Source organism: Arachis hypogaea, chromosome 19 (genome assembly GCF_003086295.3).
Source record: "Arachis hypogaea cultivar Tifrunner chromosome 19, arahy.Tifrunner.gnm2.J5K5, whole genome shotgun sequence".
Taxonomy (NCBI): Eukaryota; Viridiplantae; Streptophyta; class Magnoliopsida; order Fabales; family Fabaceae; genus Arachis; species Arachis hypogaea.
In genome coordinates, this window is record NC_092054.1 from 145,728,660 (window position 1) to 145,746,824 (window position 18,165).

The 18,165-nt window shown below is 30.9% G+C and overlaps 1 long non-coding RNA gene across 16 annotated transcripts; it reads right to left on the bottom strand.

The window, feature by feature from the left end:
* Nucleotides 1-10,222: 10,222 nt before the first annotated feature.
* On the bottom strand, nucleotides 10,223-14,604 carry LOC112775143 (uncharacterized). 16 transcript variants are annotated; one of them, XR_011878035.1, is made up of 10 exons: nucleotides 13,968-14,555; nucleotides 13,627-13,789; nucleotides 12,703-12,829; nucleotides 12,223-12,299; nucleotides 12,097-12,120; nucleotides 11,715-11,965; nucleotides 11,507-11,584; nucleotides 11,058-11,231; nucleotides 10,828-10,907; nucleotides 10,223-10,623 (listed from the first exon to the last, which is right to left on the bottom strand). It is a non-coding gene; the product is annotated as an uncharacterized lncRNA (long non-coding RNA). The 16 variants fall into 16 exon arrangements; XR_011878030.1 differs by having other exon boundaries at nucleotides 12,686-12,829; XR_011878021.1 differs by having other exon boundaries at nucleotides 11,715-11,999; nucleotides 12,686-12,829.
* Between the last annotated feature and the right edge of the window lie 3,561 nt (nucleotides 14,605-18,165).

Sequence of the window (18,165 nt, forward strand, 5' to 3'; positions counted from 1 at the left end):
AAAATAAAGTATTTTTATTAAATTTTAAATATATTTAGATATATTTTAAAAAATATTTTTATTAAAAAATAAATTATTTATTTATTTTAAAAGTCAATAATATCTTATTTAAAAAAATAGCATAAGCAAAAAAATTTTTAATGTTAATTTTTTTAAAGCCAATCTAAACTGATCCTAAATTTAAATTAAGATCACTTGTCACTATCCTAATACCTAATCACATATATTCACATATTATTTAAATTAATTTATTTTATCTTAATTAAAATGATTTCAGAAATTTATTTTTAATTTACTCAAATCAAACATATTTAGATTCTCTTTAAATTTAATATCTATTAATGTAACTTATTCGAGAGGTTAAATAATATCAGTTAACTTTACTACAGTTACACTAGTAATATCTTTAAAAATAATATTTAGTTCTATTTAAAAAAAGTTCTCCTTATATATATTAGAGTAATATTATATAATCAATAAAATTACTTGTTTTTTTGCTAATAATTAATCAATTTTAAACTATAAAATTTTAAATTTTAAATTTTAATAATAAAAATTATAATAAAGTCGGGTTGTTCTAGTGGTTAGCTCACTAGTCCACTTAATCAAATGTCACGGATTAATCTTTATCGATATACTTTTAAGTGGAACTCAGATTCATAACGAATTAATTATTGGCCTGACTTCTTAAGTTAAGAGAAACCGTGAAAAATAAAATAAAATATTGATAACATTATTTGTTATTTTTTTATATTTTTCTATGTTATCTTCTTGTCGGCTATTCTAAATTTTTAATCTATACTTTTGTCTCAATTATTGTTCATAATGGCTCCAACTTTCCAGAGAAATAATTGTTAACGGAGAAACAACTATGCATGGAACTAGATGACGAATCCGAATTAGATAATGGCGAGGCAGCGATCTGTTTTTTTGGTCCCCATGACGTACATGAATTATGATTTATGAGTTAGAAACTAGAATACCTAGTGCCACGCACAAGTAGTTTGAAAATAAATATAAGAAGATTTGTATTACATATATAGATGTTTTTTACCGTAAAATTAATTGTCTAACACACATATAAATGCGTAGGCTTAGGAGTTAGGATGCAGATATAAACGAAAATTAATATATTATCATTTTTATTTTTTATTTAATAATTTACATTTTTTAATGCAATAACTTTTCTTAAATTAAAGTAATAATTAAGGAGTCACTCAAATAAAGACGTTTAAAATATTTTTTTAAAGATATTTTTAGTAATTAAAATTTAATACATATAATCGATTAAATTGTATTATTTTTGTTAAAATTAGGCCAGACAAATTAATTTGACCAAAAAAATAGTGAATCAAATCATAAACTGATCTAAATTAATATTATTTTTTTTATAAAAAATAACTACAATACCCTTATTATAAAAAATGACTAAAATACTTATTTTATATATATTAGTTTTGAGAATCTTAAATTCTAGCCATTTACTTCTCTGTCGTCATAAAGTTAGAATTTTGAATTTTTAATATATATATATATATATGATAAGAATATTTAGTCATTTTCTATAATAAGAGTATTGTAGTCATTTTTTATAAAAAATAATATTAATTTAAACCGATTTAAGATTTGATTTACCATTTTTTCGATTTAATTAATTTATTTAACCTAATTTTTAACAAAAATAATACGATTTAATCGATTATATGTGTTAAATTTTAATTATTAAAAAACATCTTAAAAAAACGTTTTAAACGTCTTTATCTAAATGAGTCCCAATAAATTACGTCAAATATTTTACAATCAAAGCAGAAGATTAAATTCAAATCAGCGTTACTTGTGAGTATATATCCTAATACCTAATCACATATTCATCTTTACAAATATTATTTATATATTAAAATCAATCACTAAAATTAATCATTAATATATTTATATATAAATATTAATTATTTTTAATATATATTTATATTTTAACATATATTAGTATATATTAATAATTAATTTTAATATTAATTTTAATATACACATAATATAATTATTTATCTTGGTCACCAAAAAGTGTAACCATCGTATATGGTACCCAAAAAAAAAACGGTTTCTTTTGATATATATTTTTAAATATTTCCAAAATTACTCGGACTACTAATCTATTTGTAATAATTATATGGCGTGTGCTATGATGACTATTATGTTGATTATAATAGCTATACAATTTTGACAATATTTAAGATGATTTTTTTCTATTTCAAAATATTTTTTAATGTAACGAAACAAAAGTAAAAGGTAAATATTTTTATGCGTTACTAAATTTTTATCGGAAACTTTTAATGATCTATTGTAGTATTACTAAAGTTGTATCTAATCCAAAATGCCATCCAGATACCTTCACAATCGTCCATTTTATCTTAGCTTTCCGGACCGGTTCCCACCTTACAGGTAATGCCATGTGAATTGATCGACACTGTCGTACAACGACCATATTAAATTAGTACTGCTATACATAATAAATGATGAGAAAACAACATTGATTGTTTTTTTTTTCTTTTTTTTCGACAAAAGAAGAATTAAATCTAAGATTTAACTAATTTTGTGCCTTAAAGTACATTTTAAAAATATAATAATAGAATAATTTTAATGTTTTCCCGACAAAAGAAGGATTAAATCTAATAGTAATAGATAAGAAAGTTACACTTACAAAGATGAAACAATTAATGGGCATCCTCAAGTGAGGGCTCATTAAAACTACCTCCAGAAAATCCAATTATTGATGATATTATTAGAGGTTTACACGAGTTAAATTAATTCGGGTTTAAGAGAGAATGAAAACTAACATGATAAAATTTGATCGGTTTGAATAAAAGTTTTTGTGAGTAAATCTGAATCAGTCTAGTTCAATTAAATTAAATTAGATCGATTCAATAATTAGATATTCGATTAAAAATTTAAAAATAAAAAAATTAAAAAGAGCATATCTTTTTAAAAAAATATAAATATTAAATAAACAAGTTATTTTTAACTAAGTTTTATTAATTATCTCTAGCCATATTTTTTAATTGACATTATTTATTTGTTTAATTTTAATTTCAGCATCTTCTCTACCTTTTTTTAACTTAATTAATTTAGCTGTCAAAAATACTTGTATATATAATATTATTATTGTTATACAGATTTTTAGCAAAATATGAGTTGGTTCAATTTTTAATGAATTTAGGAGCGAAACCTACTTATTTTTAAGGATTTCAGTTTTTAATTGTGCATCAAACATTTTTGTTGGACTAATGATAAAAACAAAAGAATGTAGAAACTAAAGATAAAAGCTACAAAGTTTGGAATAAAAAAGATACAAGAGAAACAAAGTAAATAGCAAAGTTGAAAGAAAGTAATAAATCGCCTTTGGCATGATCAAAGGACTTTAAAATTCAAATACATGGAAATCAAAGAAAGAAAGAAAAAGACGTTGAAGAGAAAATAAATTGCTGGAAAGAAAATTTGCAAAAGGAATTGAAATGAAAGTGAAGACTATGGAAGGAACTCTACAGAAAAATGAACTCTAAGCAAGATCAGAAAGTTTCTGGAGATGTGATATTGCAATAGCTTTTTCTGAAAATGAATTATAACCTCTATTCCTTCTAAGCTGTGTCTATTTATAGCCATTTTCAACCAATCAAAATTCTTTCACGTGCTCCACATACAAGAAAACCAAACATAACTGTTTCTACCATAACGATAGTGTGATAACCGTCTTCAACTGCCTTAATTAGTAGCCTCCCCATTGCTTCAATCACAGATCCTCATTTTCGATATGCATCTTTGATCAACCTAATTTGCTCATCGATGATTTTCCTTCGATCACCTTGAGCACCTTCTCGACATAGTCCAGACAAATGTCTTCGATTTGTTCATTATTATTTTTAGCCAATAAATTACCCCCTTGAATCAACGATTCCTTTCTTAAAACAAAGAATGTGTCGATTCAATAGAACTTTCCTTCTCTTTTATTTAAAACATAAAGAGAATAAAATTTAAACACAAAATGTTTAGGATCCCCAATTGATACCAAATTTTGGAAACCACTTCATTTCGTCACACCCATTAAATGCGTGTCCCATCATGCACACTTTTTCATTAATTTCGGACGTTGATCCTTTTCAATTCCAAATTATAAATACCACTCCACTAGCTTTTAACACTTTTTCAGAAAATTCCCCGTTGCGTATCTTCTCCTTCCTAGTGCCATATCCTTTCATCTTTCTTGTTCAACATCCGAAAAAAAAAACACTTTCTCTATAAAGTTCCTTACTACTCGTGATATTCAAACCCATCTACTCTCTTTCCTCAAGGTATTTTCATATACTTACCATTAACGTTTGAGCTATCAATTACATATATTTATTTCTATAAAGGAGTATTTTTCATTTCACTTATCTCGCCGCTGCTTATTTTCTAGAATCACTATAGCTACAAGTAGCAATCTTTCTCCTTCCACAAAAGGGAAAAAAACCATGGAGGAAAACCCATGCAATTGAAGATTCTGTTGATGCCGTCAATGCACAAAAAATTCTTTTCTCTTTTGGTGTTAAGGACTAAATGCATTGGTTCGTGAGCCCTTTACTTCCCCCTCTGAGATTGATCAAGTCCTTTCTTTTTTTTCCTTCTCTCCTTAGCCAAGAACTGTTAATAAAAAAGGACATTTATATGGCTCCCTTTGATGATCATACAAAACCATTTCGAAATAACTCCAAAATTTCTTCGAAAAATATTAACTATATGGCCTGGTTCAAAAGGATTGAACTAGAAAATAATGATTTTTGGACCTGATGTGACATATATGACCTCCTTCGCCTGTCTTAGTACCAACTCACTACTTATCATTGGATGATCGGAGCTACGTTATACTTTTGGAGTCAGTCGACTAATAACCTTCATTTGCCATGCGGTATGGTTTGCTCTACCCTTTTCGATGTAGCCATTATCACAGGGCTAACTCCTTCGGAGATCGATATTTCCCCTAACATGGAACCAACAAAGAAGTACAAAATCAACTGGTAAAGCTCTTCTTACGTGAAATTTATAAAAAATAACATGGGTCAAGGTAAAGACCCCATTTATGATTATGAGCACGTAGTCTTTTTATGTTTTTGGTTGAATAATGTTGTAGTTTTTTGTTCTCGAAGTGTCACCATGTAAGGATTCTATCAATCTTTTGCTGAACTGATCCACAAGAGTTGATCGACCTTATGTCTTTCTAAACTACTCTTAGGTAACCTGTATGATGAGCTTGGTCACATGGTAACAAGACTCGAAAATCGATCTCCTCTCAATGCAGGGGGGACCACTCTGGCTCCTTCAATTGTGGGTGAATGCAGTTTTTGAGAAGTTTATGGAAGTTGATGGCGTCCTTATTTCAGCTAAACAAATCATTAAAGGCATCCACCTTACATCTTTGAAACCAACTTTTCCTGGTCCCAAAATTAGAGATCTTTTTTGGGGAGTCTTTACCAGATTTTACCATGCAAAAATCTTTCAGAACGGGAAGCTTAACTTTGCATCTTTTTCCGATAAAAAATGTGGTCCTACTTAATTTCGAGCACCAAGAATTTCAAAGGACAATAATGAGAAGGTGTAATGTTCAAATGACAGAAACTGGAGCAATTATATTGCCATCCAAGTTTCCATTACTGGCATTCCTATGTACAAAAAGGACCAATATTGAGTCACTTTACATGCTCTTCATTTTGTGGCTCGACAAATAAAATTTTCTTAAGCCTTTCCAGCTCCATTCGGTTCAAAATTATCAAGTCAACTGGGCCAAAAAATCTACAGCTCCATGTCACTTATAACTCGAGAACTAAAGCACAACAAAGGTCATCGATCTGAGTACGAAGCAATTGAATTTGTCCCGAGTCGATATGTGACCAAATCTTTTCTTGTTTGGTGGAAAAAATATTATTCTCAATACAATCGCAGCCTTGAAGAGATTCTTGAAGGTATGTTGATTTGCTCAAGCATGGGTGAAAAGTCTGCCATCATTGCTGTCTCGAAGAGGAAAGCAAAATCCTCGAAAGCTCCAAGAAAAAAATTGAAAGCTTCGAAAACTTCTTATGCAGCATCAAATTTGGTAGAGGTATCAAAACAAACTATTTCTATTACTTTCTTACTTATATTTGCAATTAAGGTTATCTAAAAAACTTTTCATTTTCTTAGGCTAAATAACAACACATCAGCAAGTCTGTCGAAACCCCTTTAGAAAATTCAAATACCAAAACTTCTCCATCGAACACTAGAGGTTTCGAAGCTGACTCTGAAGATATCTCTTCCAGTTCTCACAACATTGCAGATTTTGAAGCTACCAAGATATTTGCGCTTTCTTTTTTCATATATGTATAAAAAGAAAAAACTACAACCTCTTTATCGAAAAGTTTGTATGCAGGAAATGACTCCTTCTCCCAGGAGAACTAGTACCAGCGTCCCACCATTCATCAATTATCTTTTACATCTTCCAGAACTAACTCGATCCCACCAATCAATACTGAGCCAAAGAAGACAAAAGATGTTTAGACAGATTTGTTACAAACTGGAGTTGTCATCGAAGCTCCATCGACCACACATGATGTCATCGTGGATACTCCTTCTGACAGGGTCAAACTCATACCCTTTGCACAAGACCCAATTCCCCACATGCTTCAAACTGGAGGTGCAGAAGTCAATAATCAAAGGGAAGAAACTATCAATCTCAGTCAGGGTGATGACGTGTTGAGTGAGCTTTTTGGAGTCATCTCGAAGATCTCCAAAGACAAAGAAACCAAGCTATCGAGTTCTGAGAACAAATTAGTTCATTTAGATTAGAATCTACAAGTTCCTAACCCTCTTGAAGGCACACATGATCCAAATGTGACAAAAAATTCCATTGATCCTAATATTCTTGATCTCCTTCAAAAACTAAAACTTTTGCTTGCCAATCCTGTTGATGCATGGTTCTCACAAGATGGTCTTGATGCTGCACTTAACTAGATTTTGAGTCCAATATTTTCCTTCAAGATCCTTCTGATCATATCAAATCACTTGCATTTTTTATCAATCACATAAAAAAACTTTTCTCGTGTCAGAACGAGCTTGAGTTCCATCAAAAGGAAATGAAAGAGGTTAAAGATCGAAGTGACAAGGTTGAGATTTCCTTAGCTGATAGACAAAAGAAAGTCTTAGATTATGAAACCCATCTAACCGAGACTTTTACCGAATTGAACCAATGATTAATAGGGCAAATGAATTCGAAAAGAAACTTGCTAAAATCAGGCAGAATAATACCCTTCTCTAAAAATTTCTCAAGAAGCCCCAAAGTATAAAATAATTGCTGGACAAAAAAAGTCCTTTCTCCAAAATATAAGATTGATCGTATCTATTTATAAGTCCCATAAATTTTGGCCTTTAAAATTACATAACTTTTTAAATCAAAGTCTTATATTCTTACTTATAAATAATAATTATCATGATTATTAGATTGTGTTCTAACTCTAAGTTTAATATATATAAAATAAAAAATTATTTGAATTTTTTATTTACATGAATTCTTTATCTTTTTTTAAAAAAACTTTTTTATAGGTACGATCTTATTAAAAATATAACATAACACTTTAGAAATTAAAGTATTGGTTGTTTACTTGTTTACAAATGAAATGTGCACTTACATTTTTTTATAAATAGTATTGAAATATTTACTTATTGTATTATACTTTTTTTTTTAAATTTAATTACCTTGTGAATTTCTTTATTTTATATCAATATTGAATATTCATATAAATACCAAAAAAATATACAAACTTGTGTTATGTAAATTAAATATATTCATAAAAAATATTTAAAAGCATTTTAGACATAAATATTTAAAAATAGTCCTTTCTTTTTTCATTACACGGGTACATAACCCTAAGAATAATAAATAATAATTAATTATGCTACAATCCAAATCTTTTTAACAACCAAATTTAATCAAGTTAGTTCAAATCCAACAAAAATTAGTTTCATTAGTGAGAGCGTATAAATACGCTCCAACTCTCAGTAACGGCATCACGCGTTTCTTTTTCTTCTTTGGATTCTTTCTTCTTCTTTGCGCTCTTCCTCCTTTTTCTTCGCATTCTGCATGCAATTGCTGCATTTTTTTCTTTTCCTCTTTCTCTTCCTAGTAATTTTGTAATATTATATATTTATTTTTTTCTTTATTTGATTTTTTTTCCTTATGATGATGATGAGGAGGAGGAGGAGGAGGAGAAGGATGATGATGATGCTACATAAAGATACCAAACTCAAGCCTATAACAAGAATTACATTGAATCTAAATAAAAATAATACCGAAATTTTAAAATGGTGACCCAAAAAAAAAACTGAACTCAAAACAAGTACAAAAACATGAATCACATTGAATCTAACTCATGATAACACCAAAATTTGAAAACGATGACACCAGAAAACTCATCAACATGGTTTAAATCATATAAGAAATACTACAACTACATAGATATTCCAAATCCAAGCCTATGACAAAAATCACACTAAATTTAGATCAAAATAATATCGAAATTTTAAAATGGTGACACTAGAAAAAACTAAAGCCAAAACATGCATAGAAACATGAATCATAATAAATCTAACTCATAATAACACTGAAACTTGAAAATGATGGTACCAGAAAACTCATTAACATAGCTTAAATTACATAAGAAACACTACAATTACATAGAGATTTCAAATTCAAGTCTATGACAAGAATCACAATGATGATGATGATGATGATGGAGGAGGAGAAAAAGAAAAGAAGAGAAAAATATCAAATGAAAAGGAGGGAAGAGGGAGAGGTGGAGATGGCGATGGCGGCAGTGGTGGTAGCACTACAAGAAAAACGTTGAGTACTGTCAAATTCATTGAATATATTTGACGGTAATTATTTTACTGTCGGATTTACCGTCGAAAAATATCAGCTGGTATAAACCTTTTCGGTAAATATTTACCGTCAGATTTTTGTGTCCGACAAAATTTACTGTCGAATTTTCCAATGGAATATATTAACAATAAAAACGGATCATGGTCGATGGTACTGTCAGAATAATCTTATGGTAACATTTGGCACCACTTCGTTTTGCTTTTCCTGCCATATCACCGGTAGATTCATCCTATGCTATTTTCGACAGAAAAGTTATTTGAATTTTTTCTTTAAAAAATATTACTGTCGGAATAGTCCAACGGTAATTCCAACGGTAGAGTTCTTCTTTATTTAAATTATATTTTTGCATCCATTTCTAGTGTACCTTGATAATTAATAATTGAAATACTGCTTCAAATTTGACGTGAATTACGAAAAATTTAAAATACAAATACCGAATAATGGTAATTGAAATATCTAAAAGAATGCTAACTATATTACATTCAGAGAACTATGTTTACATTCACTGAAACATATATTATAAATATGCAAAGTTTCATAAAGAAATACATATCACAAAACTATATTTACGTTAACCCTAATCAGATTCAGCATCTTCTACCTCTGATTCACCATTCTCCTCTTCCGATGTAGTTTCCTGATTATCATCGAACTCATCTTCCTCTTTTTCGCCGCCATCGACCCCATCTTCACTACAAAAAAAAGGGGTTAAAATGACGGTTTTTTAAGGTAATTACGGCGGTTACAACCGCCATTATTGCCGAAAATGTCACCTCCAAGAAACGCCGAAATTCTGGGCGCCATTCTGGTTATTACGGCGGTTTTTTGGCAGTTAAAATGGCGGTTTTTAACCGCCATTTTAACCAAATAAAACGGCGGTTTTGTTGTTGTTTAAAATGACGGTTTGTAACCGCCGTTTTTACCTGGGTTTAATGGCATCCTCCTCGTTTAAAATGGCATTTGTAACTGCCGTTTTTACCTGGGTTTAATGGCATCCTTCTCGTTAAAAATGGCGTTTATAACCGCCATTTTTACCTGTATTTAATGGCATCTTTTTCGTTTAAAATGGAATTCTAAACGCCGTTTTTACCAGGGTTTAATGACATCCTTTTCATTTAAAATGGCATTTTTAACTGCCGTTTTTACCGGATAAAAATGATATTTTTTATCTTTTAAAAATGTAATTTTTACTATTATTTTTATCTTGCTAAATAAATAATTTTTTTATTAAAATTCTACAATAACAAAATCATAATCCATAGACAAAATATTATATAACTCAAAGTATTAAACATAATATATGATTTTTTAGTATTACAAATAAAAAATAATAATTCCTATACAAAGTATCAAACTATTATATAACTCATAAACAAAGTATTAAACATAATATATAACTTTTTCGTATTGGAAATAAAAAATAATAATTCATATACAAAGTATCAACTATCTAACAGGCCTATAAGCAGTAGTTATCCACAAGTTCTGATTTAATTCAATAAATAGTCCATGGTATTATGATTATCACTGGCTACTTCTTCTGATTATTCCAATTGCCACTTCTACCTTCTGGGATTCTTTGGACGCTAAACATGTACTCATTTGCAGTTGTAACCTGATAAAAAATTGCCACTTCTACCTTCTGGGATTCTTTGGACGCTAAACATGTACTCATCTGCAGTTGTAACCTGATAAAAAAGAAAAAAAAGAAAATACAATCAAATTCGTGTGTAGTTTCTTTTACATGAAATTGAATAGTTTTGAGTATATATAATGGTACTGGTTTATTTAATCTTATCATTGACACCAAGATAAACTTTCATTGGAAATCTTTTCCTAAAAATTAAAAGTAGAAAAGATGAGAAAAAATGGAAGAAACAGAGAAACTCGACCTATAATCAAGTAGAAGAAGATTGCGAGCCTTGTCCAAGAACTAATGACATGTGTCTGATAAATGATGTTTTATGAGTATCTGCATGTGCACACACACAAGTGTCATAGATGAATATAACTAAATTTAAGAATTTGACATATGAATATATTCATCAAGTGGCATAGATCACAAACAAAACTATATTCATCAAGTGGCATAACTGTCATGAACCTGGATAAAATGTCTAACCTGGACAAGCACCAATAGCAATCAGCCTCTATTAGAAATTTTCTCTGCAGATAGATCAAACATTGACCAATTATCGATACCCCTTGCAAGTGTTCTGATAGGAAAACGACTAAAAATGGTGTAACAAGATCATTTATCCCCTGTACATATCCACTGGCAGGATGCCGAATAGCCCTGGCAAAAGAACAATAAGTCATATAAGTAAATGACTAAAATAATAATACAAAAAAAATTAGCATTAAAAAATTAGTCAAAACAAAGTATGATCCGGAGTATCAACCAGGGATAAAGTTTGATATACTTAAAATCGGAAAAATAAGAGCCTAAAACAAAAAGATCTATTCTGGTTATAGGTTCTTTTTCCTATATACTTTTCCTAAGTAAGCTATTGCTCTGAACTGATAATCAAAAGTAAAGGTACTCTAGAACAGAGCAATTATTCCCAACACCTTCTGAAGTATACACTACAGATGAGCTCTAGCAATCAGCTTCAGACTGTTTGTATGATTAAATTGTTCAGATATATCCTGAAAGGACAAATGTGATCAATAAAAGGAGTTAAATTTTATATTACATTAAGCCATCTTAAATTATCAACAGTAGAGCTATAACAAAATCATAACTTCCTAGAGCAAATTAAATAAGCAAGCAACTAACCTTGCTTTCATCATGGAGACGAAATTTCAAACTATTTACTGCTTCAGTGACTCTCTCTTTATTAGCTGACATTAGGTGTGTGAATGCTGCCTACAAAACAGCTTTTACCTTCCCTTCATCATCCTGATCACTGGTTCGTAAGACCAGGTCTGTATTTTTAGCCCCAATCAATCGTGCAACTTCCGGAACAGTATGAAGCAAAGCCTTAAGCTCCGAAAATAAAACACAACACACCGCTGAGTTAGCCCATACTGCATAATTTTTCAATGATGCATTAGAATAATCCTGCCAGCCAAATATGGATAAGAAAACTTCTATTAGATACACATAAAAACAGATTAAATAATCAATTAACAACAATCCAGTATGATGATGTACATACCGAAACTTTGTTCCCACTCTTGACCTGTATTCGAATACTAAATTACAATGAAATAGAATGACAAAAAGGTCGACCATCTGAATATGCTATAAACATCAGAGTTATAGGCTGATTACATGTACATACTTTTCAGAATAATGAAGGAGGTACAAGTACATGAGCTTCTTCACTTTCAATGATTGAGAAGCAACATTTTTAACAACCTACAATTTCTCGTTCAATGAGTAAATGGAGGGAGAACAGAACATGAGAAAGAGTAAATGAGCAGCATATCATTTTCTAAAGCTACACATCATATATATGCATACTCTAATTATTTCCCAAGCAATCAAGGTACTCTTTGGGTTAACTGTAAGGTAAAATCCTGCTATATTAAAAAAAGAATAACAAATTCACAACAAAACTAGTTCATTATGTAGTTTCAACTCAGCTAAACAAAAAGAAAGCCATTTAAGGTATGTTTGGTTGAGGTGCAAAAAAGGCCTGGAAGTTTTTGCGGATGACTTTAGGTGAAGTTAAAAAGGGAGCTCATCCATGGACCCTAAACCTTCAACCAAACATATCTGTATTGTCAAAATTTCAACAATACCTAGAGCAGCATCATACCCCTGCTTGGACAGCAATGGAGGGGGCTTTTCCATAGGCTCAGGATCGATCATTTCGGTCTTCACAGCCTTTCTTACAGCTATAGCTGTAAAACCAGAAACAGAAAGTATAGCCAGCCATCCTCCAACTGCACAGCATTAACAACTCTCACCATTACATAGTAAACAAAAACATCAATTACACAAACAAACATGAAACCAGGAATTTTGGCTTTGGTCCAAACTGTGTTCTTTTCAATTCTTATTTCACCCTACAACCATCCTTAATCCAATTAAAACCCCACACTTTCTCCCCAGATATAAGTTTATTCTAACCATAACAAGAGTTTAACCAGTTAACCGAACGATACAAATGAAATATTTCAATTGGAGCATATTTTCTCATTTTCAGATTTTAAATAAATTTCTCTTTATCAATCGAGGTACAAAAATAAAATGAAATTTGCTATGGTTCAAGATCAAAATCAAGATGTAACTGAGTGCAAAATGAAACGAGAGAATAAATGAAAAGCGCAACAAGCTACTGAGAAACTATTCATAAATAACCGATGGAGAAATCAACGCTTACAAGTGAACAAAAAATGAATAATGGAAATTACATTCTTGTGCTTATTTTCCTTCCCCTACCAAAACAAGAAGATTATAGTGCCACTTTAAAAGCCTCAAACTTCATCTAATTGGCTTGGCTAAAAGAGATTAGAACAGAACCAATAGGAACATATGTGACATGTAACAATGAATCAAAGAAAAATTCTCCCTATAATTTATATTTACATTGCATTTGGAGAGGCATAGCTTTCTAGTGATAAGGATTAATCCCCTCACCAAAGACTAATAAAAGCCTTTCTAATTTTATACCTGAATAAAAGATCAATTTTATACCTGATTGACATAAATCACCACAGGAAAAGGATAATTATCTTACTCTCCTTCTTGGTTTCTTTTGAAAGTTGTTAACAGAGAAGAGCTTCTTCAAGACCTTCACATTCACCACCATGCTAGGCCTATTGATATTCTTAGTTGCTAGAACTAGTGCATCATCATTATTGTTATTATTGGCAAATCTTGATGAAGCTGGAGTAGCACATCTGAAATCAACACATATTCTATTATCACAAAACTTAATAATACTTTATCAAAAGCCTAGAAACCAAGGAAATTAGATTCTTAATTCGATAGTGAGCAAAAACAAACAACCATTGATAGAAAATTAGGAATTTAAAAACCCTAAATTTCAGTAAAAAAGTGAAAAGAAGAAAGAAAGACCTATGTGGCGCTGGCGAATGAGGACCATGGCGTGGTGGATTGACTTGGCCACGCCGAACTTGAAGACGAAAGTCTGGAGGCGGTGCTCAAGGAAGTTCTCGACGGTGAGAGCGAGGACGTAATCGCGGAAGTTACAGAGAAGGCGGCACCAAATCACAGAAGCTCGCTAATGGCAGTAACAATGCTGCCTGCGGCGGCGAGGTGATAAACAGAGCAGCAAGGAGATGATAGGCGATGGCTAACCTTCAGATCGAAGCCAGAACAAGATCGTAGAAGCTCATTGAAGGCAGCGGCACGATGTTGATAGGTGTCGCGAGGGGATGAGCAGCGGCAGGGAGATGAACGATGGCGGTGAATTAAGCGGCAGCAACAAATATTCAGATCGAAGCCAGATCGAGAACCAGATAGAAGCTCGATGAAGGAAGCAACAATAGCGTTTCTTGCAGCGGCGAGGAGATGAGAAGCGATGAGAGGATAAATGATAGCGAGGAAATAATTGGCAGCGACGTGAGGTGAAGGACAATGGCGTGAGATGAACGGTGGAAAAAGATTAGGGTTCGTCATTTACATTACCCACAAACTTCTCATATATGCAGCAACACATCATCCAAATTAAAAAAGAAACTGAAAATGATAGGGGCGGTTTTAAACCGCCAGAATCAACTAAAACCGCCACAAAAATATGAAAATTCTGGCAGAGACTAAAAACGCCGAAATTGGCAAACAAAACGGCAATTTTGTGTAACCGCCATAAAACTATTGCCATTTTAATCTACTTTTTTTGTAGTGCTTCTTCTTGAAGATCGTCGTCCTCTGGTGGAAGTACATCGGCATCTAGTCCAAGGTCAATGATGTCATCATCCATAACAGTAGATTGAAGGGAGATTGGCTCACCGGTATCAACCACCATTTTTGGAGGAGTTGGGTTATCAATTTGATAAGGTTTCTGATGTAACACCCTAACTTTTAGCACCTCATGATCACACTAAAAGTCTGAGTGCTAATTACCTCTATTCCTTTAATTATATACTATGTTTATTTAATATTGAGTCTTTGTGAATACGAACTGAATCTTTAGTTAAGAAAACGGAAAGTTTTTACTTTAATCACTTAATCACAAAGATATATATATATATATATATATATATATATATATATATATATATATATATATATATATATATATTCACATAGCATTATTTACATAGACTTATTTCAAGATACTCAAATACAAGTCTTATCCCCTCTAAAAGCTAAAAACAATAAACGACGAAGGGAAAATAAAATTTAAGAACTTAACTCGTAAACTCAATCTTCTATGCTCCTGTAGTTCCGCACTAAACCTTCGCACCTGTAGCTGAAAGGGGTGAAAATAGGGGGTAAGAATTGGGAAGTTCTTTGTAGGATCGGTGTTAGAAGTTAAGTTCGTTTCATTATGTTTCCAGTCAATAACAACATCCAACAAAGTATAATCCAAATGAACAATTACAGAACATAGAAACCCGATCACAAACACACACAATCATAGAAAACACAATCACAAACAAATATATGCAAACAAGTATGATGCATGTCTAGTCCTACGTAGGCCATGAGCTCATGTGTCGGTTGCCTACCCGCTCCCAACATTACCTGGGCCCAAGTCCCAAATATGATTTTTCAGATGCATACAGTGTGCATATAAGTCTTACAGCCAGACCGCATACAGTGTGACTTTTAAGGGTATTTCAATATTCTTACATATGAAAAATAGTTCTCAGTGTGTGGGCGTCCCCACTATACATTCGATACTAAGGCCCAAACAAGGTCGCATCTGCTCTCCTGTGGCAGACAGTCTTTTAAAGTCTTTTTATCTGTGTCCTCTGCTCTGTTGTGGCAGATATCCCTTTAGTTAATACATTTTTTTCTTTTCTGTGCTATGCTCTTCTATGGCAGAGGTTTGTTAGATTCTTTTAATCTTTGCTCTCTACTCTCCTGTGGTAGAGATCCCTTTAGTTAATACATTCTTTTATTCCTGCTTTTTGTTCTCCTGTGTCAGAGGTTCTTTAGATTATTTTAATATTTGCTCTCTTCTCTCCTGTGGCAGAGGTTCTTTAATATTTTTCTTTCCTTTTCTTTTCTTTCTCCTTCTTTGCTTTCCTATCATTCCATAATATAATTTATCTTCGCATTATTCCCTTGCCTTTCCCTAAGTGTCTTATGAAAAAGAATTATAAAGTACTTTAATTAAGTCTGCGTTCTCTAAAATTTTTAAGATTACTCTGCTTACTTGCTTTCTCATTAATATTACACATTATAATATTCTTACAAAGTAATATATTTGATAAATACTAATTATAATAATGATTTATTTTAATATAAATGAGTAATTTTAAAAAATTATTTAAAATAATATTTATAATCTTCTTTTAAAACATAGTTTATAAAATCTTATTTTTAAATTTTTATTAATTACTTTCTGAATTACGAATTTTTTAATATTCTATTTTTAACCTTAATATTTTATAAAATTATATTTGGAACCCTAACTTATTTTTATATTTATAAAAAATAACCTGAACTTTTATAAAATACCCATTTTTACTCTCGTGCTTTATTTATTATCCAAAATACTCGAAAAATTATATAATTTACAAATTGTACCTCGATTTTTATATACACATACAATGTTACCCTTCAAAAATAAAGTTTAAATACTAATCTTCCTCTATACCAAAACCGAAACCCTTAGCCCTTTCCTTTCAAAATGTTACTTGTGTGTTTAATCTGTTTTCGAGTTTTTCGATTGCTGATTTTTCTCAGCTTTTGATTTAATTTTTCAACTACTAAATCTCATCAATTTCTTCAAAATACTATATCACAACAGTTCCAAAATCATTAAAACAACCACAGCTGAGCTGTTTCTCATAGCCAAACCAACAAATTACAAGCAACAACAATAATTCAACATAAACTCATTCAAACTCAAACAATAATCAACCAAATCAACATTCACTTATCAAATTCACATTTAATTATTATAAAGTTACCAAACCCTACCTCCATACGAAATTAAAATACTCGAAACTCCAGAGAAGTTTTTCAACTGAGTTGCTGAAGAAGAAAACGTTAAAAGTTGTCTGTGCCTCTTAAAACTCTAATTGGCCGAACTCAAGGAGAAGAAGAGCGTAGCTATGTCACCATCAATTTCTACTAATCAAAAATAACATCAACATGTAAAGAAAGAGAATATAAATACTTTTATTAAATTATATTTTTTTATTAGAGTTGCAGATCTTAAGAAATCGAACTTGAAAGGAGATTGGCCATGGATTCACGTTCTCTCGCACGGTCTTTCTCTTTCTTTTTCTTGTGATTTTCGGTGATCAAGACGAAGAAAGGAATTAAAATTATGTATGATGGTGATGATGCATTTGATTAAAAGGGGCAGGTGTTTTATAAATATAAAAGAAACGTGGCATTGACTTTTTATATATATATAAATAAAAGTTTCATTTTTTTTCTTCTATTCTTTTAGAGGCTAAATTTAATTTTTGTTTATTAAAATAATTTTTAATAAATAATTTAAACTAATAGAATAAGTCATAATTAAATTAAACTTCAATAATTATAAAATTTTATTTAATAATTTTTGGTAAAATATTTTTTAAAAAAAATAAAATCTCAACAAATATAATGACTCATAAATAATTAATTATTTAATTTTTAAAAATTTGGGGTGTTACATCTGATCTTCTGTAGCTTCATCAGATTCGATGCGGTCTCTTGGCTTAATCTTAACTACAACCACCCAACTAGATTTGCATAAATCTGGATAAGACAAATGGTATACATGTCGTGCATTTTGAGGTAGTATAAAAGGATCGTAGTGCTTATATTTCCTGGTCACATTAACTTCAGTGATATCGTAGTCCTTATACTTTTGTGTTCCTTATCGCGAATTTGGATCATACCATTCACATTTGAATACGCATACCTTGTATGTAGTGCGACAGAAATACTGTAATTCAATGACCACCGCATGAATTCCCGTGAACCCAAACTCCAATGTTATCTGTTTTCTTTCTAATCGACCATTGTAAGGTATAGAACCGATATCCATTGACATTATAAATTGGATAGCTAGTAGTCTCATTCATTGGGCCCCAACTAAGTGCAACTAGTTCCGAATCTGTTGTGTCAGTTAGCTGCACACAGA